The sequence below is a fragment of the Perognathus longimembris genome, chromosome 7 (genome assembly GCF_023159225.1).
Source record: "Perognathus longimembris pacificus isolate PPM17 chromosome 7, ASM2315922v1, whole genome shotgun sequence".
NCBI classification, from domain to species: domain Eukaryota; kingdom Metazoa; phylum Chordata; class Mammalia; order Rodentia; family Heteromyidae; genus Perognathus; species Perognathus longimembris.
The window spans coordinates 46,173,201-46,197,098 of record NC_063167.1 but is presented as its reverse complement, the minus strand read 5'-3'; the positions used below and the strand labels follow the sequence as shown (position 1 = coordinate 46,197,098).

The following is a 23,898-nucleotide window of genomic DNA, read 5'->3' as shown; positions in this document are numbered from 1 at the left end:
AGGTGCTCTACTGCTTGAACCATATGTCAATCATAATTTTAAATTTTTCTATGGCCAAATCTACCAAATCTTGAATTTGATATCTAAATTTTCTTCTAGGCATTATATACTTACTACCATTATATGTTTTAAAGGCACATCTATATATCCCTTGGAAGGATATTAATTTTTTATACTATTGCAAACTTGCAGTTATTTTTGTGCTTTATTAAAAATCTCACTGGTGGGGCTGGGAATGTGGCTTAGTGGTGGAGCGGTGCATGGAGCCCTAAGTTTGATTCCTCGGTATCACATAAACAGAAAAAGCCAGAAGTGGTCCTGTGGCTCAAGAGGCAGAGTGCTAGCCTTGAGCATAAGAAGTTCAGGGACAGCGCTTAGGCCCAGAGTTCAAGACCCAGGACTGGCAAAAAAAAAAAAAAAAAAAAAAATCTCACTGGAAAAGTTGGGAGGCGGGATGGTATTACCAGTATTATTTCAATCTAACCTGAAAGAGAATTTTTGAAAATTCTTAGATAAATCATTGAAGACGTTTTCAGCTGGAAAAGAAAAAGAAAACTATTTGAATATGGCTTAAACAAGAATGGATTAATGGGCTGTGGTATGGCTCTCAAATGGTAGAGTGGCTGAGTAGTATGCACTGGCCCTTAGTTCAAACCATAGGACTACAAATAAAAACAACAGGTTTATTATTTTGCACAACTAGGCCTCTGTATATGGGGATAGTGTGCTACTAATGGAATCAGATGCCTCCCTTCTTTCCACTCTGGAGTTAGTGGCCCCTCTTCTTGGCTGAAGTACTATGTGCTTGCATAGTCTTTCATCTAGATCATATGAAGGAACAGAAAACTGGCAATTTGCCTTTATTTAAGAACACTTGTTATGAAGATTAATGGGAAATGGGAGCAAAAATGTGAAGATTAGGAGATGTTCAAATTTCATGACTTAAGCCAATGTCAGCTTTCATTAGTTTGATCCTACTGATGCATTTAGTTATTCATTCAAATGTATTCATGGATCATGTATGAAATACAATGGTGAAGACAGAAATGTTCTCATGTTGCTTACAGTATACCTGATAATTTTTCTCTATTGAAATATATAAATATGTAGTGTTTATAAGCTTTGATACACAAAGAAGACAATGCCATCACACACTTCTCTCCATTGACAATGTGAGAGATCTGTATTTGTTGGCATTTGCTGAGAGATTCTTATCTCTCCTCATTATTGAAGACCTAGTTTTCTTTTTTTTTTTTCAAATTTTTATTATCAAACTGATGTACAGAGAGGTTACAGTTTCATACGTTAGGCAATGGATACATTACTTGTACTGTTTGTTATCTCGTCCCTCATTCCCTGCTCCCTCCTCCCCCTTTTCCTTCCCCCCCGTGAGGTGTTCAGTTCGGTTACACCAAACAGTTTTGCAAGTATTGCTTTTGTAGTTGTATTTTTTTACCCTATGTCTCTCGATTTTGGTATTCCCTTTCAATTTCCTAGTTCTAATACCAGTATAGACGGTTTCCAATATACTCAGATAAGATTACAGAGATAGTGTAGGTACAACCACTGGAAGGTGATACAAGAACATCATCAATAATAGAAGCTACAGATACACATGGGACATTGAAAGTAGTTACAACTGTGATAAAACAATCATTTCCATAACATGGAGTTCATTTCACTTAGCATCATCTTTTTTTTTTTAGCCTTCTAACATTTTATTATGCAAGCCTTTTTATTTATCAAAAAGGTTCTTTCTTTGCTAGCAATTTATAGACCTCTTGCATCCTAAGCACACACAAGCAGCTACCTCTTCTTATTTAGCCTATCGCATGAGGACTTTAGGTCTCACAGCACGAACCCCCTGGAGTCGGCCTGGGCACACACCACATGCAGATTTGGGTGCTTTCCCGACTTTTTTTGTGTAAAGGTAAACAATTCTGTTGCCAGGGGTTCGGGACAGCCTGGTTTTGTTAGAGGCTGTGTTGTAGGAAAGCCTACAGCGGTATGTCAATCGCTGGACCATTCTGATGTCCTTTAGACACTGTCGCCGGAATAGAGCACTTAGCATCATCTTATGTGATCATAAGGGTATAGCTATTGGGCTCTTGTGATCCTCTACTGTGACTTGCCTAAACCTGTGCTAATTATTCCCAATAAGGGAGACCATAGAGTCCATGTTTCTTTGGGTTTGGCTCACTTCACTTAGTATAATTTTTTCCAAGTCCTTCCATTTCCTTACAAATGGGGCAATGTCATTCTTTCTGATAGAGGCATAAAATTCCACTGTGTATATGTACCACATTTTTTTTTTTTTTTGGCCAGTCCTGGGCCTTGGACTCAGGGCCTGAGCACTGTCCCTGGCTTCCTTTTGTTCAAGGCTACCACTCTGCCACTTGAGCCACAGCACCACTTCTGGCTGTGTTCTGTATATGTGGTGCTGGGGAATCGAACCCAGGGCCTCATGTATACGAGGCAAGCTCTCTTGCCACTAGGCTATATCCCCAGCCCCTATGTACCACATTTTCCTGATCCATTCGTCTACTGAGGGGCATCTGGGTTGGTTCCAGATTCTCGCTATCACAAATTGCGCTGCAATGAACATTGTTGTGCTGGTGGCTTTACTGTGATTGTGTTTGTGGTTTTTTGGATAGATACCCAAAAGTGGGGCTGCTGGGTCATAGGGGAGTTCTATATTTAGCCTTCTGAAGAATCTCCATACTGCTTGCCAGAGTGGCTGAACCAGTTTACATTCCCACCAACAATAAAGTAGGGTTCCCTTTTGGCCACATCCCCTCCAACAATTGTTATTGTTAGTTTTCTTGATATATGACATTCTTACTGGGGTGAGATGGAATCTCAATGTTGTTTTGATTTGCATTTCTTTTATGGCCAGTGATGTAGAGCACTTTTTCATATGTCTCTTGGCCATTCTCATTTCTTCATCAGAGAAGTCTCTTTGTAAGTCTTTAGCCCACTTGATGAGGGGGCTATTGGTTCTTTGAGGTTTTGTTTTGGAGGAAGGTTTAGATATGAGGCCTTTGTCCGTTGAATGGCTGGTAAAGATCTTCTCCCAGTCTGTGGGCTTTCTTTTTTTTTTTTTTTTTTTTTTTGGCCAGTCCTGGGCCTTGGACTCAGGGCCTGAGCACTGTCCCTGGCTTCTTCCCGCTCAAGGCTAGCACTCTGCCACTTGAGCCACAGCGCCGCTTCTGGCCGTTTTCTGTATATGTGGTGCTGGGGAATCGAACCTAGGGCCTCGTGTATCCAAGGCAGGCACTCTTGCCACTAGGCTATATCCCCAGCCCCTAGTCTGTGGGCTTTCTGTTTATCTTGCGAGCTATGTCCTTTGTCGTTCAGAAGCTCTGCAGTTTGATGCAGTCCCATTTGTCCAACCTTTCTTTGATTTGTATCCTTTCTGGGTCTTTGTTAAGGAAGTTCCGTCCTGCGCCAAGGAGCCCAAGTGTTTCTCCTACTCCTTCCTTTAGTGTTTTCAGGGTGTCTGTTTTGATTTCAAGGGAAGACCTAGTTTTCTAGGTCTTCTTTAGTTTACTGATTCTCCATTATGTGGAAGAAAATGACACAGCTGATCTTGGAACCCATTAAAGTGAAAGCATATTCTTAAAAGGGTAGTCAGGGAATAAACTAAATTTCTCTAATTAAAAGCACTTATGGTTCTAATACTCCTGTGTTCTACTTACTAGGATGTTCCTAGAAATGGCATCCGATGAAAGTCAAGCTTATTTCAGTACAGATGCTGGCAAATATCCCACAGCATGACTTGGCTCTATAACTAATTCAACAAAATAACACAGAATCAAGGAGCGTGGGATTCCTATAGATAGCTGTTAGGTTGGACTTGAGACCCAATTTAATTGCATTTGGCTGCATGTTAATAGGGTTCCCTTTTAACTGAATGAATTTTTAAGTGTTGTTGACTAGGTTTTTGAGAGTTTCTCCAGTGTTCTTAAGCCTTGTTGATTGGTACTTCAAGAAATCTCTTTAATTTGTTGGGATCCTGATCAAAAAGCTAACAAACTTAGGTAGCTTTTCTTGAAATTTGGTATCAAGTTAAAGCAGACTGTCTGTTCTGGGTGCTTTATGTGTATGTAGGACCACCCAGGGAATGCATAGAAGGAAAGTTTGCTGATAATAATTGAAAGATTGTTTTGTCTAAGAAATTAAGGGCAGGGATAATGGAGAAAGCTTTAATGAAGTGATAGTGCAGAGAATTATCTTGCTTAGGTTTCCTCCAAAGGGCTACAGAAAGATTCAATGGAGATTTCTGGTGGACAAATGTGGGGAAATAAAATTTGAAAGAAAAGAGAGAATTCTATCTTGAAAAAAAATTTATTCCAGACTGAGATATTCTAGAGCAACAACAAAAACAAACAAACAAAAATCTAGAGATGCTATTCAGTGTGGTCTGCAGAAGAAAACCCTATAATTAGAAATCTAATTAAGATACAAAGGAATAAGATGGCCTTGGAATTATACATAGCTGAGTTTGTAGACCAGTGCCATAAGTTCTTGTCAGTAACTTTGAGGAAGGTATTTACCTTATCTAAACTAGTCCTATCATTTTTAAATAAGGTTAACACTATCCTCAGGGTGCTCATTTATAATGAATAATAAGACTCTGCATGACAATATGCTATTAGTATGCTTGACACAGAAAATATTTCTTTTAGTGATTTGTAGGCTACCCCATGTCATTAAGAATTCATTTAAAGTCTGAGAATAATGCATAGGATACGTGGCATTTTTTTGTAGGTATCTAGAACCATATGTTAATTATATATGTATATATACATATATTTACATATTTTATGGTTCTGGCAAGCATATCATTTATTGGCCTGGAGTATTCTATGATCAAAAGTGTGGGCAGAATTTCTTAAATAAACATGAAGACCATTCAGGTGATGTCTAACACTTGCATCACAGAGTTGTGAATAAACTTGATTGAAGATAATCTGTTTTGCATTGGCTTTGGATTGAGGAAAAGGAAAATGCCAACATTGACTGTCCATTGAAATAACAAGGATTTTGTTTTGTCTTCACTACAAAGTACTCTACACATTTAGGGGAGTCATTTTTGCCTCCAGATACCAAAGATTCTTTATCATTGAAACAGGATGCTGATTAGATCATCTTTAAGAACCTTCTTATCTATAAAAATAACAAGATTATGTATAGCTTTGCCAATATTCTAGAGAACTTTAACAAAATCAACAATGGAATGGGAAGAAAGTACAGAAAGGAAATGGCTAATGGAAGGTTAAAAATTTTTACCAAATTTGGATTATTTAACAGAGCTTGACTAAAAATGAATTCAAGAAGTAATTGAGTGAAGAATATCATGGGTATTATGAAACTTTCAAATCTCATGTGAGATCGTCAAGGAAGTCTCTAGGTTCTCTTTTGCAGATGTTCTGAGAGAGGGATTTGCCAGACAGACTGGACACAAAGCAGTTAGGGCCAAGGCCATGGTGTGTGAGAGAGTGTATTCCATGTAAGGGGCAAGGACTGTTTCTTAGTATCTCAGGAATTCCAGGTGAATGTAAAGTAGAAATTCATAGAGTAAGAAAACTAGGAATGGATAGAGAATGATTATGAGCTATAATGCATTAAGAAATAATACCAGCCATCTAGGATTTTTTTCTTTATTATCATTGTCTTCCTCAAAATAAAAACCTGATTATAGGGGTGTGCAGGGGTGTGCATACAAAAGTACTATACAAGAAAACAACCAGGTAGTTTTTATTTATTTATTTATTTATTTATTTAATTTCCTTCTACCGCACATGTGTGTTGGAGCAGGTCTTCCATTAGGTGCATCAGGCATTCAAATCCTCACTAGGCTTCAGGGTTTCACTTATCTGCACAACTCTGTAACTTGGGAAATTGAGCCTATGTTGATTTAAACTCTTGCCCAGTTCCCTTAAAAGGCACTCCATCCTGCTTGGATTAGTGGATTGGGCAGTTATAAGACCAGGTATGATGAGACCAGGTATCTTCCCTGGTGTCATAAATGTGAATCGCAAGTAGACACAGATTACTTCACTCCAGTCAGTTTCTGAGAGCTGCTGCTAAATTTTAGTTCTTTTGTTTCCCTGTATAGAGTAATAAAAGGTCCAATTAATAAGCCACTAGTCAAAGAAATTTCTGATTGGAATAAACTCAATTCTTTCCCCATCAATGGGGAATATTTCTTGGCCAGGAGGAAGGGAAACAGTCAAACACCTCTCTAACACAAGTGGTTATAAAGGAAGAAACAACCTCATTGCAAATTCTGTCCTTCAAAAAGGTGCACAATATTTTATTTTGTGGTTCTTGTGTCATTGGGGAGATATTAAACAGTTTTGATGCCTCTCACCAAACACTTCAGGTAAAGTACTAAAAACCCATTGTTCTCAAATACAACACAATTTGAAATACAGTACCATTTGTCCTACACTTTGGATCTAAGTTACTAATTTTTTGTTCACTGTTTCTAAATTTTCATGGTGCCTAGAACTATACAAGGCCTTTTATGCAGGAAACTTTATAATGGAAGAAGACAGTTTTGAGGCCTCAGTCTAATTCCTTCTATTCAGTAGAGGCAGTGATAATATTGAGACATGTAAAGGGTCTGTGCAAGATCCATATTTATTATTGAATATCAGAATTGTCTCAGTTAAAATGCTCTTTGTTAACAAAGAAAGGGAAACATTTACTTTAAATTATGTTAAACAATAACAGAAGTTCAGACATCTGCAATAAATCAGGCATAATAAAAAAAAAATCGGACTTTTTTGTGTGGGGGAGGGGGAGTGCTGGGGCCTGAACTCAGGGCCTGAGTGCTGTTTTGTGTGCTAAAGATTAGCACTCTATCACTTGAGCCAGGGCATCACTTCCAGTTTTTGAATGGTTAATTGGAGATAAGAGTCTCACAGGGATTTTTCTGCCTGGGTTGACTTTGAACCATCATTCTCCGATCTTAGCCTCCTGAATAGCTGGGATTACAGGCTTGCACCACTGTTGTCTGGCTCAAAAGATCTGGCTTCTTTCCTCTGCTAGTCTCTTTGTCTGCCCCTCTCTCTATCAGATATCAGCTTTAGCCTCCAGTTTCATCCTTCAAACCCCCAAAATGTCTGTTCACTGCAACTATTGTGAAATATCTTTTTAATCTTGTATAACCAATAAAAGATACCACCGAATTGTTTGGAGTGTGGAATAATTTTTCTCTGCAATCTGACTGGGAAAAGTGTTTCTGTGCTTAATTCTTAACCAATAATGTCATCATCAGGGAAATGCCTAATGATGAATGCAGTAACATTAGCTTAAACACAGATCTTTGAACAAATCCCAGACTCAGGAATGCTGGGGTGCAGATGAGTAGATATCTTGAGTTACAGATATGACTGCTAGAGTATGATGGGGGGTGGATAGCTAACCAAAATCAGTAAAAATGGAAAAGGGAATGAATATTGTATAAGCAATAAAGAGTATCAGCCACAGGGACCACCAGTGCAGTGTTGATTGCTTGACACGGGACTAGTGTACGAGAAGGTACCCCTCTATGTGTTTGAAAGGATACTATATTCAAATGGATATTGTGCGATCTTTTCAATGTGTAATGTTGCTAAAAAGGAAAAAAAAAAGTCCAAACAACACATCTAAAGAATTTTCATTCATTCTGCTTCCCAGACAATGCCATCTGCCATGACATCACAGGTACATACTGCTGCACATCTTGTCTTGTGTGGTTGCCAGGGCAACCAAGTCTGACTGTGACAATAAGGTAATAAAGCAGCCTAGAAGCAGACTTCATTTTTACTGGGAAGATGACAGGTTGAAGCAGAACTTGCTGCTAGAGAATATTTTTTTATTCCAAGAGCTAGGGTAGCCAGAAAAAAGATAATTAATGTTGATAGATGGGGGAGGAGGAAATATCATTCATAATTTAGTCAAAATAATCAATAAATATCTATGCATTGAAACCTTCTTGATGAGTCTCAGCTACTTCAAGTTCTTTCCTAAGTCTTTTTGGATTTCTTATTAATAAGCCACAGGCCTACTCAGAGGTGGATGGTTCCATTGATTATTTTTTGATGATGTTGTCTGCCCAGTTGTCTCCCATCTGCTCGATGAGATGAATTCTAATTCTTTTGTGTCCCTACTTATCCCAGTATGTATCAGGTAGCTGAAACATTTAATTATATTTATTTGGGGGCTTATCTTTCGTTAATGAGGTTAGACACCTAAGTGTGCTCACTACTGTAATTGTAGTTCAATAACTGACCCACTGTACAAGTCAGCTTTTCAGGTCCTTGAATTTTAAACATACTTATCCCCCCCTTTCTTTTTCTTTGTCTCATATCCCTCCTCCTATTCTCCCATGCAAGAGAACTGAAGATTGTTTTCACAGTTCCAGGCAAAGTCACCACACTCTCTTTATTTCAAATGGGGATGATTGAACATCAGGACAGCCAGAATACAGTTCTGGAGACTAATGTTAGCACATGAGGGTATGTGGCTCCAAATCATGCCCCAGCACATATAACCAGAAGCACATATTCCTGGATGTTCCTTTAAAAACATGTCAGTCCCTCCTTCGGTTTGACTGGGACTATAGTTCATGTATGCATGTGTGGTTGTGTGGTGTGTGTGTGTGTGTGTGTGTGTGTGTGTGTGTGTGTGTGTGTGTGGGTCCTGTGATTTGAACTCAGGGTCTGGACGCTGTTTCTGAGCTTTTTGCTCAAGATTGGCATTCTACACTTGAACCACTTATGACTTTTTATTTAGTAGTTTATTGGATGTAAGAATTTCGTGGACTTTGCTTCTCTGGCTGCCTTTGAACAGTGATCCTCAGATCTCAGCTTCCCTAGTGGCTAGGATTACAGACAGCCACCAGCACCCAGCCCTGACAGTAGCTTTTAAAAATTACATTTCAATATCTTTAAGTAATTATACAAAGGGGTTACAATTTATCATCTTAGTTTATAAATATAATACAGGTTGAGATAGCACCTCTTGCAATCCTCATTTTGCCTGGCAAAATGAATAAACCTTCAGTTTCTTTTCTCTGCAAATTCTCCTCTCATTATTTGTGAATTGGCATTGAGTTTGGGGTACTAAATCTCCAGTGTTAAACTTGGTACAGTGCTTTGAGGTGAACTGTCTTGAAGAATGTTCTCCTTCTGGACTTCTGGACATTGGAAAAATAGCTATTTGTGGGGAGGCCCAGCCACTCCCCGCTCAAGTTGAACTCTGGAACAGCCCCAGTGGAGGTGCTGTCATAGGTGAAGAGAGAGGAAGCCAAGGGACCATGCCACCTGCAGTCAGATTTAGCTCCAGGTCACTCCATTTTAACTATTGTGGGTTTCAGGTACAGGACTCTTGCTGCTCCCTTGGCTTTGGAGAAAGGAGCAATGATCTAACATCTTGTCTATGATGATGGGATTTCTCTGGTGTGCACACTGAGATTCCTTAATTCCACACAGTTGGGGACATTACCTTATGGACAGAGCTTTTGAACCTACTGAGGGCACTATATAATTAATTAATTAATTAATTAGAAAGTGTTGTATAGGGTAGAAGTTACAGGGTAAGCAAGACCAATGGCTTCCATTTCTGTCTATTGCCTTGATCATTTGGTGGAAGGTTGATGTCATTTGTTGGTCTACATTCTGTGGAATAGCCTTCTGTTTGCTTGCATGTTTTGTGATGTGTTTATATGGGAGGTACTCTGTCTAAGAAAGCCCTGTAAGATAGATCTTGGAAGAGTGTTTGATATAGTTATAAGTCTGTGACAAAGAAAAGTGAGACTTTTTTTTTTTTTTGCAACATGGCCTGGAATAGGTATATTTTAGGAAATGAGGAGCGAGAGTCTTTAAATGGAATGTTAAACTATTACATAATCTTGCAGTTGGAATCATTCTGTCAGAAAACAGGAAAATGGGATGAAATTCCATATGTGTAAGCATTTATCTAGTTGCATAAGATACTGAATGGATAGGAACTAAGACGACAACAGTTCAAAGAAAGTCAAAGCTTCATGTGAGCAAAGGTAGAAGTAGACTTCATTAATTTAAATAAAATAAATCCCTGTAAGTCCAGTGTGCTTTAGGTCCAGCTTCCCTGCCCTCTTCTTTGGCTGCTCTACCTGAGTAAATATTATAGGAAGACAAGAATAGGCTCTTCTAGTTATTCTGCAGCCCTTGGCAGCTATTGTTTGTAAGCAGCGGCATCAGATGGAAGTGAGAATGGCAGGTGTCACCCTTTTGCAAACCTGAGGGATTAGTGGAAAACATTTGATAGTTCTGGTAAGGCATCTTGGAGATAGGGACTTGAGATGCATGAATGAAGAAACAGTATCAAGGGGCCCTATGCTTCACAGGGCCAGGACTAGGTGGAGTATAGACATAATTTCCAAGTACAGTTAACTTATATCAAGATGAAGTATTTTGGGACACAAAACAATCAACCATAATTTAAATGAATTGAAAACACACCCTCTCATCATACTGGAATTTACCTAGAAATGAATAGGAAGAATACTTAGAAAAGCCCAAGGAAGGGAAAACAATGAAACTGAGCAATGCAGTTCTAAGAGAACAAGACACCTGGAAATTGGAAAAATGGTTAAAAATTGAAATGGAAATAAAAATGTAATACAGTGAAAGCAATACTTAATGGGAAATTCAAAGCATTAAATGTGTACATTCAACAATAAAAGCCTCTACTTTCATTTAAGAAACTTTAAAAGGAAGAACATGGTAACATGGTAAAACCAAAATAAATATAATAAATACACATGGAATAACTAATAAAATAGAGAAAATTAACTATAAAGAAAATAATGAGGATCGAGTTCATCATGGTGGAGGAGCAACAGGGCACTAACTGAGATCTCTCCAAGAACCCAGTTTTAGTGTTCCAACAAAAGACCACAGCTAGAGAGTAACACCAAATGAGACATAGTAGTATACTGGCTGCTCACAGACAGATGCAGATCAGGGACAGTCTGAATAACCAGGGAGAGTGTGAATACCCCACAAAAGATATTCACTCTCACGCTCACAGATCAGCATTTGGAATATGGCCCTTCCCCTACCACCAGAGAAAATTGCCATCTTTTACTCTTGCGCAAACCTAGCACCATATACTGGTACTGGTCCAGGGAAAAGGGAGGATGATGAGGATGACTGATGGGCCACCTTTCAAAAGGACAAAGGAATCTGAGCAGTGAAAGTCAGCTCCACCCAGGGGAGGGTCTCCCCACCAGGTGGGAGGAATTTCCCCCAGGGTGTGACAACTTTCAGCCTCAAGTAAACACAGCTAGAGGTAGCCCAGCCCCTCTCCAGATCTGCCATGGGCTGCAAGAGTTTCTTTAAAAAAACAACATCAACAACAAAAAACTGGTTAGCCCTTAAAAGCAGAGAGCAGCTCCTGGGCCCAAAAGAATACCACAGCAACCAGACCTCTGGGAAAAGCCAGTGATCCCAGCCAGGCACTGGCAGCCACTCTGAGCTACAGAAAGCACCTAACTCCCTTTTTTTTTGAGACATGCCATGCAAAGCAGAGAGCTTTAGGAATAAATTAGCCTGGGAGGATGGTCACAGAGACCATACAGCAAACCCACTTACTGAATTAAGAAACTAAGCCACAGGAAAATTGACCATCGCAAGGAAATCAGAGGATCCATTAAAATACTGGACACAGTGGACACAATCTGAGGCTAATAGGTATTGGGGAGAAGCTAGAGAAGGAAGTTAATGGAATAGGTAATTTGTTTAACAACATAATATCACAGAACTCCCCAAATATCCAGAAGGATAAGCCCATCCAAATACAAGAAGTTTTTAGATCCTCAGACAGGCCAGATGAGAATAGGACAACCCATCAGCACATTGCAATCCACACAAGACCAATAGAGACCAAGGAAAAGATCCTTAAAGCTGCCAGGGAGAAGAGAACAATCATCTTTAAAGGAATACTAATTAGAATTACTACAGATTTCTCAGCAGAGATCATGAAAGCAAGGAGAGCCTGGAATGAGGTATGCCACATCCTAAAGAAAAATAATTACCAATAAAGAATACTGTACCCAGCCAAGCTCTCATTCATAGCTGAGGGCCAAATAAAAACGTTTCATAGAAAGGAAAAACTGAAACAATATATATAGCTACCAAACCAGCACTACAGAAAATTCTCAAGGATGTTATCCTTATTGAAAAATGACAAGAACATTATACTGGGAGAGAAACAGACCCTAAGTAGAAATCCAAGTAATTATAGTAAGAATTTACAAGGCCTTAAAAAGATAAATATAATGATAGGAACCAATAAACACCTCTCAATCCTAACTCTCAATATTAATGGACTTAACTCTCCAATTAAATGACATAGACTAACAAGTGTATTAGAACTAGGAAAGTGAAAAGGAATATCAAAATCGAGAGACAAAGGATAAAAAGACAAACGACTCTAAAAGCAATACTTGCCAAACCATTTTGTGTAAACCAACTGAACAACTCATGGGGGGAAAGGGAAAGGGGGAGGGGGGAGGGGGGAATGAGGGAGGAGGTAATAAACAGTACAAGAAATGTATCCAAGGCCTAATGTATGAAAGTGTAACCTGTCTATACATCACTTTGACAATAAATAAGAAAAAAAAAAAAGAATAAATAAGAAAAAAAAAGAAATCACCAAAAAAACCCAACAAAAACAAAAAGCAAGATCAATCCTTCTGCTGTCTTCAAGAGACACATCATGCCCACAAAAGCAAACATATTCTGAAAGTGAATGGCTAGAATAAAATCTATCAAGCAAACAGCACCATAAACAAGCTGTGTTGCAATTCTAGTGTCAGATAAAATTGACTTCAAATAAAAATTATTGAGAACAGACAAAGAAGGCTACAACTACATAATAAAGGAAACTCTCCTACAGGAGGATATAACCACTCTAAATATATATATATATATATATATATATATATATATATACCAAATACAGGAGAACGGGAATTTACCAAGCAAATGCTACTGACTCTAAAAACACACATAGACCCAAATACATAGATCATTGGAGACTTTAACACACCACTATCTTCTCTGGATAGATCAACATGGCAAAAAATCAACAAAGAAACTTCAGAAATAATCAACTGCATAGATCAACTAGACTTAACAGATATGTACAGAATATTCCACTGAGCAACACTAGAGTATACATTCTTCTCAGCAGCACATGTATCATTCTCTAAAATAGACCACATTTTAGGGCATAAAACAAATCTGTGCAAATTCAGAAATATTAAAACTTTTCCTGCATTGTCTCAGACCACAATGGAATAAAAATTACAGTTCAACACTAAAAGCAACATAGCAATCCTGTAACTCGTGGAGACTGAACAACACATTGTCTGATTCCATTGAAGAAATCAGAACGGAAATTCAAGTGTTTACGGTCCTTAACCAAAATAAGCACAAAAATACCAGCTTCTTTAGGACACAGCAAAGGCAGTACTCAGAGGAAAATTTATAGCTCTGAGTGCCTACATCAACCAAGTAGAGAAATCACAATCCAAAAATTTAATGAAGCACCTGAAAAAGAGCAAAAAGCCAAACCCCAAGCCAATAGATGGTAACAAATATTTAAAATTAAATCAAAGTTAAATGAATTAGAATCCAAAAATCCATAGAGAGAATCAACAAAACAGTTTGTTCTTTGAAAAAATTGACAGACCCTTAGCAAACCTTACAAAAAATAGAAGACAATACACCCAAATAAACAAAATGGGACATGAGAATAGAAACATTATGAGAGAAACAACCAAGATTCAGAATATAGTAAGGGGATATATCTCAAAACTTAAGGCTAGCAAATTTGAGAATCTGGAAAAAAATGGATGAATTCTTGGTAAACATTGATATGCCCAAACTATTCTTTTTTTTATATATGCCCAAACTAAACCAAGAAGATTTAAACCAACTAAATAGAATGAAATAGAAATGACAGTAAGCGTCCTCCCATCCAAGAAAATGTCTAGATAGATTCACAGCTGAATTCTATAAGGCCTTCATAGCAGAACCCACACCGTTACTCCTGAAGCTTTTCAATGACCAAACTCATTCTATGAAGGTAGCATAACCCTCATTCCAAAACCAGACAAGGACTCATCAAAGAAAGAGAACTGTAGATTCATTTCATTAACATTGATGCAAAACTTCTCAACAAAATTCTGGCCAATCAACTTCAACAATTCTTAAAAAAAAAGAAAGTATACAATATGATCAAACCAGATTCATTCCAGGGATGCAGAGATGGTTTAATATACCTAAGTCAATTAATGTAATTCACCACATCAATAGGAAAAAGGACAAGAATCACATGATTATCTCCATAGACATGGAAATAGTATTTGACAAAATCCAACACCTATTTATGATTAAAGCTTTGGAGAAACTAGGAATCCAGGGAACATTCCTGAATACAGTAAAGGCTGTGTATGAAAAACATACAGCTAGCATTATACTTAATGGTGAAATGTTAAAGCCATTTTTTAATAAAACCAGGAGCAAGTCAAGGATGTCCACTCTCTCAACTTTTCTCAACATAGTACTAGAATTCCTAGCCAGAGTAATAAAGCAAGAGGCAAATATAAAGGGGATCCAAATAGGGAAAGATGAAATAAAACTCTCTCTTTGCAGATGACATGATCCTGTACTAAAAGAACCTCATAGATTCTACTCTCAAGTTACTTGAGATGGTCCAAAACTTTGGCAAGGTAGCAGGTTATAAAATAAATCCCCCTAAATCAATAGCTTTTCTGTATGCCAACAATGGGAAGAGAGAGGCTGAAATCAAGAAAGCAACTCCATTTTCAATAGCTTCAAAAAATACTTGGAACAGGTCAAAACTTCCTTAATAAAGGTCCAGAAGCACATCAAATCAAAGAAAGGTTGGACAGATGGGATTGTGTCAAACTGCAAGCTTCTGCGTGGCAAAGGATATAGCTTGAAAGAGAAAGAGAAAGCCCACAGATTCAGAGAAGATCTTCATTTGTGATACAACTGACAAGGTCCTCATATCTAAAATATACTTCAAACTCAAAAAACTAAATTCCCCCAAAACAAATCCTCAAAGAACCAACTGCTCCCTTATTAAATGGGCTAAAGACTTAGAGATTTCTCTGAAGAGGAAATGAGAAAGGCCAATAGACACATGAAGAAGTGCACAATATCCCTGGCCATAAAAGAAATGCAAATCAAAACGAAATTGAGATTACATCTCACCCCAGTAAGAATAGCCATGATCAAGAAAACTAATAACAAGGTCTGGGAATTTGGTTTAGTGGTAGAGTACTTACCTAGCATGCATGAAGCCCTGTTTTCGATTCCTCAGCACCACAGAAAAAGCTGCATGTGGCACTGTGGCTCAAGTGGTAGAGTGCTAGCCTCCATCAAAAGGAAGCCAGGGACAGTGCTCAGGCCCTGAGTTCAAGCTCCAGGACTGGCCAAAACTTAAAAATAAAAAAAGAGAGAAAAAGTAAACTAATAACAACAGATGCTGGAAGGGATGTGGCCAAAAGAGAACCCTACTACACTATTTGTGGGAGTGTAAACTTATTCAACCACTTTGGAAAGCAGTGTGGAGGTTCCTCAAAACTCAATACAGCTTCATATGGCACTCAATACAGTTCCACATGGGGTCCTGAACTGGATTCTGGAAGAGAAAAAGGACATTACTGGAGAAACTGTTTCTGATTAGATAACAGAAAAATTGAATTTGTAAGTTCTTTCAACCTCTTTAGTAGCTATGATTACAGGTGTGAGCCACCAGCACCTGTGAAAGGACATCTGATTTGAGTTTTTAATGCTTCTATCTCAGTATGTCTCGTGAAATCCACACATTCACTTTTTGCTTGCACTGGAGTAGAAGCCTTATAACACTAACTACACTATGGATAAAACTCTAAAAGCAAAAAATGAGGCAGAGGTAATATTAACACTTAGAATCGCAAACAAAAGCAAATGGAACATTTAAAGTTCATGTGAACAGCTGAGTTCAACAGTGAAGAACTATCCAGTCACTTAAAACATACATTATTTTTAATTTAAATGTATAAAAATTTTAGATATATATTAAAAATAATGTAGAAAAGGTAGATGAACATCAGAATAAACCAAAGCAATGGAATGTCAAAACACTTTCTTGTGCTAGTGTAGCAGAACACCTCCCACTAGCCATCACTGAAAGAATATAAGATGAGGGTAATATGCTTATGGCATATACAGTTTATTTCCTGTGGGAGATGTGTTACCTACTATTAGTAAGAGGCAAGGGTCAGAATCCGTCTGTGCAGTGACTGAAAAATCTATGGATGGCAGTAGACTAGATATGCCAGTGAAAATAACCTAACATGAGATGTTGGTGAAATTAACATATGGGTTTTTTAATTGATATTTTCTGTTCTGTAAGTTCTGAGAAATGAACTGTTGGACAAATATGGGATACTGGGTTAAAAAATAAAAAAAAAATACATGAAGCATTTTTGAACTCTAGTGATAGCCACTAGATGGTAGTATGCACCCACTCATGCATACACTAAGTGCCTTCCTGGCTTCAAGGCCTTCCAGATTCCTCTTCCTTCTCTCAGCTTTGCAGGGTGCCTCACTCTGGAGATCACACTGCCTTTTCTTTCTAATGAAAAAGAAATTATTTCTGGTTGGTTCATTCTTAAAAAGTGATGATTGTACAAAAGCAATACTTGCAAAACTGTTTAGTATAAGTGAACTGAACACCTCATGGGGGGAAAGGGAATGGGGGAGGAGGGGGGGTATGAGGGACTAGGTAACAAACAGTACAAGAATTGTATCCAATGCCTAACATATGAAACTGTAACCTCTCTGTACATCAGTTTGATAATAAAAATTTGAAAAAAAACTTTTTTAAAAGTGATGATTGTTCCAGAAACACTTCTACTAAAATGAATCCACACAGAAGATGTGTGCAGCTCTGAAGGCAGACACATCTGTCTGCGTTCAGAAGGGAGGGTTGGGGATGGGGATATGGCCTAGTGGCAAGAGTGCTTGCCTTGTATACATGAGGCCCTGGGTTCAATTCCCTAGCACCACGTATATAGAAAATGGCCAGAAGGGGCGCTGTGGCTCAAGTGGCAGAGTGCTAGCCTTGAGCAAAAAGAAGCCATGGACAGTGTTCAGGCCAGGCCCTGAGTTCAAGCCCAGCACTGGCCAAAAAAAAAAAAAAAAAAAAAAAAAAAAAAATCAGAAGGGAGGGTTGTTACTGTTTTGATGAAGGGTAGATAGATAGATTCATTTACAGAAATCAAGGAAAGCAGGAGCTCTAGGATAATGCTTTCCCTTTCAAAAGCCCTTGTAAGACTTTTCCTCAGGTGAAAATATTCAACCTGACCTGTGGATTTCTATTACTGATCTTGTTCCTTGATGATGCATGGAGTCTTCAGAGGAGCCCTTTGAGCTGCCAAGGGCCTTCTCTGTATCTCTCTCTGTTTATTTCTCTTTTTTCTTTCTTTCTCTGTCTCTCTCTGTCTCTCTCTGTCTCTCTCTCTGTGTCTGTCTCTCTCTCTGTGTGTTTGTGTGTGAATTTGTTCATGTGTCTAGTGGTTGGAGGAAGCATCAAAGGGGAATGAAAACAGGACTTTCCCACTTTTAAGCAGAGCTCCATATTAGAATGGGCTTTGCTTTGTTCTGTTCTTAATCAGGTCACCCTCTGTTAGAACACTTGAACAAGCTACAGTGGCTCACTTATCTAATCCTTTCCAGCTCTTACCTTTTATGATTCTAAGCTCTTGAGTTTTTTACTGGGATCTACACATATGCGTTCTGCCAGGATGTGGGACTGTGGACCGGCCAAGAGCTTTCACAGGTATGTCCCACATCTTAGCATACTCCTCTTTCCCCTCTTGGTCCTGTCTTCTTATTGTCACTCTGAGATTTTGCTTTTGGACCCAAATAAGGCACTACTTTAGTCAGAGGTATTTGGAGGATTGGAGAGACTTGAAACAAAGAGCAATACAATTAAAAGAAAAAAGATGCCACTTCTTACCATGAGCTGGAGGAAGTACATATAAAGAGACTGAATGTCAAGCCCTTGAACAGAAGGGCATAATAAGCCCAGGGCAGGCTGTGTACTGAGATAGGAACAAAAGGCACAGAGAAAAGGATCACGGAGATGAGAAGGTGAGGAGGCAGTAAAATACAGTTTAGGCCATATGTTTTGAATGTCTTCAATGCTGGTTGTCAGGACACAGAGATAAATGTGAGGCAGTCACAAGAGATAGGAGGCAGGTACATAATTGGAGAGCTACCAAGTCATATTTAAGTACTTTGAGATTAGAATGCGTAAGATTCTAGAGAAATTCAGAGAAAAGGCACTAAACATAGTGATGAGTGTCAGTGGTTACTTCTTGGGGGAATGAATGCCCAACCTGATTATCACTTGGTCCAGAGACCATGCAGTGACCATACTTTAAAGGCTTTTTGCATTTTTACAAAATGAAGTCATCAGACTTCTGTTTTTGATGATCAGTTTCATATAAGTATATAGAGTTAATAGTCATTCCTCATTAAATTTGAAGCACAGGGCTACTTGATGCACTATTCTGCCTTTTAATCTTCATAACAATTCTGTGATCTGGGAAGGTATTAAGATCTTGAAGTTAAAATTTTTTTCAAGGCCCTGTGCCTCTTGCACAAGTAATCCTAGCTATTTGGGAGGCTGAGATTGGGAGGACTATGATTTGAGGTTAGCTTTGGGTAGAAAAATATCCCAACACCTCCTCCGATCTCAATCCATTAGTGGGGCATTAGCGGCATTTACCTGTCATCCCAAACTATAAGGGAGGCTCATGATTGGAAGGTTCATATTGGGAGGGTGATAGTTCCTCATCAGTGCAGGCAGAAAAGTCCACAGACTCCATCTTCCCATGGTAAAGCTGGATGTGAGGGTGGGTCATTGTGGTTCTAGCAACAATGAGAAGCCTAAAGTAGGAAGTAAGTGGAATGGCTACAAAAAGTCTAACATTATTAAATACTGGCAAGAATACAGAGCTTTTGCTATATAGAATCCAGAGTCAGATTCTAAAATATTTTTTTCTATTTCTTTTTGATATAGCATTTCACTATGTAGCTCAAACTAGCTTTGAACTCTTCCTATCCAAGCTTCCTGAGTGCTGATATTAGAGACATGTACCACTACACCTGCTCTGAAAAGCACATTTCAAATTGCCCTTTTCTTATCCAGTGCCGCTGGAGTATTGCTTAAGCCCACCCAGGCTTAATTTTGAACCAAAATCTGAGATAAATGTGATGGAAGAAGTCCCAAGATTGTGGTTATCAGCTTTCCAAGTTGTGAAGACTGAGCAATTTAATTAGACACCTAAGAGAGTCTTAAGTTTTCAAAGTTTTAATGTACCCAGATGGAGACCCAGGAGTTAGGAGTTCCTAACCCAACGCTACCTACCCTTTCTCACCCCTAAGGAAGAAGATAGAAAGGGAATATTTTCCATTAGAACACACAGCAGCAAAACATGTTTTCTTCCACAGACTTTAAACTTGAAATTTTCATGATGAATTGAAATTTGATATATTCTCATTCAGTATCTATTAGGAAGTGAAAGGAAATTAAAGTGAGAATGGTTATGGTTCCATGGAGAAACATTGGATGTTTTCCCCAGGTAAGAATGACCTAGAAGTAGGAATGAGTATTTGAGAGCATTTTCACACAATCAAGAAAATAACCAAGTATTTCAGGAAATCAGTAAGATATGATTTCTGATAATACTGCAGTTTAACAAGGCAGGACATAGTGAGAATTTGACTCAAGAAGTTTCAGTTTTAGACAAGGAAGTGCACAATCAGGTTCGTGGACCTGAGAATTGGGACATTTTTATTTCTTTGGACATCACTCTTCTTCTGCCTTACATCTTTTGCTTTCTTCCATGCTAAGATACTGGGTTGTCTTGACCAATTTAACCATTCAGTGCTTCTGTTTTCTCATCTGCAAAATAGAAACAAATAAATTGTGCTAAACAACAGAACCCAGGCCAGGAGTGAATAATGAGTTGGTTTCACTAATACTAAAGTGGTATCAGGGCTCACATCACATTCTATCATCCAGGGACTCTAAACCCTATAGAAGAGGAAAACTATTTTTGGGCTCCAACTATATAAACAAACTTTGTCATTTTAGTAGCAATGACACATTGACAAAGAATCAACATTTCCTAACACTGATTTTAAAAAATCTCCAGTGTTTTCTTCTGTTTTTTTTTTTTTTAAATTGGAAAGTTTTTCAGCAGTCTTTTAGTTACTTTTTGCTCTCTTCCATATGAACACATTAAAACTCAGTTGACTGAGTGCCTGGGTTAAATTTACATAGCACAAACCTTGGCAATATTGATCTTTCTTCTAGCCAAGAGCTGACATATGTGGAATTACCCATACTTAGTTAAGTCTCAGGGTAAATAAAAGAATCTAATCCTCCATTGACCTACTCTTGAGATTATGTGACAGATGTAAATTTGTTGTAAAAATTGATAAAGTGTGTGACAGGAGTCATATTGATAAAGGAGAATGACTGCTCAGAATGGCTTAATCACAATCATTTAAATCATCATGAAGTACAAACAAACAAACTAGCAAGGCAGGAAAGCAAACAAAAATGGGCACAAGAGAATGAAGCAGACATGTTCATCTCAGGGATAGAACACTAGTGCCAAAGGACAAGGTGTTTTTTGTTTGCTTGTTTGTTTTTTACATCCAAGGAAATTAGTTATAAGCTGGGAGAAGGGCATGAGGTGATAATCTGTTCAGTACAAGTCTTTGCATGTGAAGAAACTGTCCTAACCAAGCGAGTCACAGTGAGACCCAGAGGGGACGGTTAGGGTGAGAAACTTGTTACAAAACAATACGGCTACAAATCTACTGGAACAAAAATGCTACTCCCAGAATATGGAACTTTAAAACAAGTGACAAGGGGTGAGAAAAAGCTACTCATAGGGTATGATTGAGGCTGTAAATATTGTTCAAAATGCTTATCATCCTAGCCTTGTGCAGGTGGCTCACTGCTTTAATCCTAGCTACTCAGGAGGCTGAGAGCTAAGGACTGTGATTGAAAGTTAGCACAGGAAGAAAAGTCCATGAGACCCTTATGTCTCATTAACCAGCAACAAGCTAGAAATGGAACTGTGGCCCAAGCAGTAGAACACTAGCCTTGAGGAAAGAAAGTTCAGGGACGGTACCTCATCCCTGAGTTCAAGCCCCAGGACCACCACCACCACACACACACACACACACACACACACACACACACACACACACACACACACACACACACACACATAGACACACGTACAAATGTTTACTAGCTTACTTTCTCACAGGATACTGAGCCTGCTATTGTAAACAGATGACAAGAGCGGGCCATTCCTGTATGCCCATTACTGCCAATAATCCTCTTTTCTAAGTTACAAGAATACTCAGAAGAAAACTGTGATGAAGCTCCCCATGGCAAGAGGCATACGCCGAGTGCCAACTACTTAGTAATGGATACAACACTTGCCATCCACCTGTGGCACACCAGTGTAACAGAGCACATAGTAAGGGGAGCCATGCCCTGTAGAATCCTGCTTAGCTCTGGGTGAGTACCCATAATCCAGGCAGGGGTGTAGCTTCACTGCAGGTCACCTATTAAACTAATGGCAGAGCAGGGACCAGGACCTAACTCTTCTGGCTCCTGACACCACGCCCTTGTCTTTATTTATTTAAAAAAAATGTCTTGTCTTTATTTTTCCTGTCTTCCTTCCTCCCAATGACGCATGCACCCCAGATTCCTCATGTGCCTTGCTTTCAGGCCAGAGGTTTGTACAGCACCAATGACAACCAGGGAAGCCTTCTTAAGGTATATAAGAACTGTAAATATTGGTGCATTTTACTGTGTATTTGGGGGGAAAGAGGAAGCAAGAAGAGAGCAATGTGAAGATTTATGATAGGGACTGAACAGTATTTCTATTATATCCTGTCTAATCTTGGTCTGGATTCCACACTGAGCACTAGATCTCAGTGATCTTTAAAGAGTGACAGAGATCCAAAGGCTACAAACTCGTAAGAGCACAAGACAACATATTATTTTACCTATGAAAGGTACAAAGGCTTGCAACTGTTACAGCAATAGTTGCAGCAGTAGTTTCTAAATTCTGGTATGATGGGCATCTCCCTGTGAGCTTGTTTAACTGACCAATGCAAATCATCCAATGGCAGTATTTGTGGTCTCAAGAGTCCCTGGATCTATTTAATTGGCACACAAGAATCATCAGATCAAGAGACGTTGAAACCAGAATAAGACTTTGTTGTTTGTGCTTTACAATGTGAATATTGCAAAAGGCTGAGAGAAAAATTACTTTTTAATTAAAAAAGTCTGACATCGTAACACTGTAGGGCAACTTCTCTTTAGTGTCGCTGTTGTAAATCATTTCCTAAAACCAAAAAAAGAGGAAAAACTCTCTCTCCTCCTTCTGCGATTGTCACTCTTCTCCTTTTACATAGTCATTTTTAAATTTGTATGGGTCAGTTATATAAAAACTTTGACTTGAACAGAACAGTCAGGCTGCAGACCTCCCTTGTCCTCTGAATCTTTAATACTTGGCTGTGTACCCTGGGTCTGAATACCAGCTAAAGTTCTCTTTTTATAGGAAAAGATGAGGCAGTGGCAGAACAGGAAAGAGACAGAATGCTAGTCCCAAACTCTCACGATAAAACTTGGAGGATGCCTAATGGGTCATAGCAGTGGGAGTCTCCAAGTACCATATGGCTAAGTCTACAGAGTGACCCAGAATGAGGTTTCTAAGCATATCTCTACTCTGAATCAATGCTTTCTTTTCAAAGTCCTTTTACATAAATTTTATATGTGTATGTTTTATGTTGCATATGTGATACGTGTGTAGATTATGCGTGGGGATGATTATAACCCCTTTACTCATGCAGAATGAGAAGAATTGGGCTCTCTGAAATCCACATCAAATACTCTGGGGTATGTTTGTCTTTTGTTTTTGTTATTTGAGTTAAGGAACTGGAGAGTTAAGAGAATTAGTGTGCTGTGTAACTTTATACAAATTTAGACTCAACTGAGCTTTTAGCTAGACTAGACCTTGAAATTGGATCTTCTTTCTGCTTATTCAATAGATAGTCCTTAGAGAACACTGCTTATCAAGGAGAATGACCCCTCAGTTAGGATCTGGGGAGAAAACCAAGATGGCAGCATAGCCTCCTTACCCTGCCACAATGTGGTGCCTTTCTGCCACCTTGCTGGAGTTTTCATGTGAACTCTGTTTTAAAACAAAGGACTTCGTGATCCTCTCCTAAGAATATCCTCCTCTGGTCTCACTGTGTGACTGTCTAGAGTCCTGTAAGATTTGCCGTACCCAAGTGTATATTTTTGTCTTTACCATCCAGTGTGTTTACTTGTAGCTATGGGAATATGATCATATAAAATGATGTTTATAAGAATAAACTCCAAGAAATGGAAACAAGATGTTTTATGTTATTTTGATTCTTGTTTTATTCTCATTTGTCTTTTTATTTCTATGCCTTTTGTCTTATGTGTAAGTTTATCTGTTTTGAGGGGGGTCAGGGGAGCACAGAAATGATGGGACAAAGGGTGAACTAATGCAGCAGTGACACTCATTAGTAACTATGTTGAAAATGAACTTATGAGGAAGGGGGCAAGGAGGGGAAAAATCACAAGAAAATGAGTGAAGAGGTGTTCAAAAACAAATGTACTCATTACCTAACTTATGTAACTATTACCCCTCTGTATATCACATTTACAATAACAATAAAAGAAAAGCAAAGGAATAAAAAGCAACAA

The 23,898-nt window shown here is 38.6% G+C and overlaps 1 long non-coding RNA gene across 1 annotated transcript; it reads right to left on the bottom strand.

Moving 5' to 3' along the window:
• Positions 1–1,711: 1,711 nt before the first annotated feature.
• LOC125354316 lies at positions 1,712–22,144 on the bottom strand. Its single transcript, XR_007211477.1, has 3 exons — positions 22,135–22,144; positions 20,472–20,476; positions 1,712–2,044 (listed from the first exon to the last, which is right to left on the bottom strand). It is a non-coding gene; the product is annotated as an uncharacterized LOC125354316 (long non-coding RNA).
• Positions 22,145–23,898: the final 1,754 nt, after the last annotated feature.